The following is a 1,241-nucleotide window of genomic DNA, read 5'->3' on the forward strand; positions in this document are numbered from 1 at the left end:
CACATCCTTCTATTTATGGAGTATAACTCCTTCTTAATGCACAATTCGAACTCTATCTAATCAAGTTCGAATTCTTCTACCTCTTTCTTCTATTTTTCTTTTCCTCTGACACCTCAAGGAATCTCTATACTGTGACATAGAGGATTCCACATTTTCTTGTTCTCTTCTCTTTCATATGAGCAGGAGCAGAGACAAAGGCATTCTTGTTGAAGCTGACCCTGAACCTGAAAGGACCTTGAAGCGAAAGCTAAGAGAAGCTAAGGCACAACTCTCTGTTGAGGACCTGACCGAATTCTTCAAAGAAGAAGAAGACATGGCAGCCGAAAACAACAACAATGCCAACAATGCAAGGAAGGTGCTGGGTGACTTTACTGCACCTACTCCCGACTTCTATGGGAGAAGCATCTCTATCCCTGCCATTGGAGCAAACAACTTTGAGCTTAAGCCTCAATTAGTTTCTCTAATGCAACAGAATTGTAAGTTCCATGGACTTCCATTGGAAGATCCTCATCAGTTTTTAGTTGAGTTCTTGCAAATCTGTGACACAGTCAAGACTAATGGGGTTGACCCTGAGGTCTACAGACTGATGCTATTCCCTTTTGCTGTAAGAGACAGAGCTAGAATATGGTTGGACTCAAAACCTAAAGAAAGCCTGGACTCTTGGGAAAAGCTAGTCAATGCCTTCTTGGCAAAGTTCTTTCCACCTCAAAAATTGAGTAAGCTTAGAGTGGAAGTCCAAACCTTCAGACAGAAGGATGGAGAATCCCTCTATGAAGCTTGGGAAAGATTCAAACAATTAATCAGAAAATGTCCCTCAGACATGCTTTCTGAATGGAGCATCATAGGTATTTTCTATGATGGTCTCTCTGAACTATCCAAGATGTCTTTGGATAGCTCTGCTGGAGGATCTCTTCATCTGAAGAAGACGCCTACAGAGGCTCAAGAGCTCATTGAAATGGTTGCAAATAACCAATTCATGTACACTTCTGAAAGGAATCCTGTGAACAATGGGACAATTCAGAAGAAAGGAGTTCTTGAGATTGATACTCTGAATGCCATTTTGGCTCAGAACAAGATATTGACTCAACAAGTCAATTTGATTTCTCAAAGTCTGTCTGGAATGCAAAATGCACCAAGCAGTACTAAGGAAGCTTCATCTGAAGAAGAAGCCTATGATCCTGAGAACCCTTCAATGGAAGAGGTGAATTACCTAGGAGAACCCTATGAAAACACCTATAATT

General features: G+C 41.1%; 1 non-coding gene across 1 annotated transcript; it reads right to left on the reverse strand.

The window, feature by feature from the left end:
- Positions 1-718: 718 nt before the first annotated feature.
- LOC130952702 (small nucleolar RNA R71) lies at positions 719-826 on the reverse strand. Its single transcript, XR_009074879.1, has one exon. It is a non-coding gene; the product is annotated as a small nucleolar RNA R71 (small nucleolar RNA).
- Between the last annotated feature and the right edge of the window lie 415 nt (positions 827-1,241).

This window comes from Arachis stenosperma, chromosome 9 (genome assembly GCF_014773155.1).
Source record: "Arachis stenosperma cultivar V10309 chromosome 9, arast.V10309.gnm1.PFL2, whole genome shotgun sequence".
NCBI lineage: Eukaryota > Viridiplantae > Streptophyta > Magnoliopsida > Fabales > Fabaceae > Arachis > Arachis stenosperma.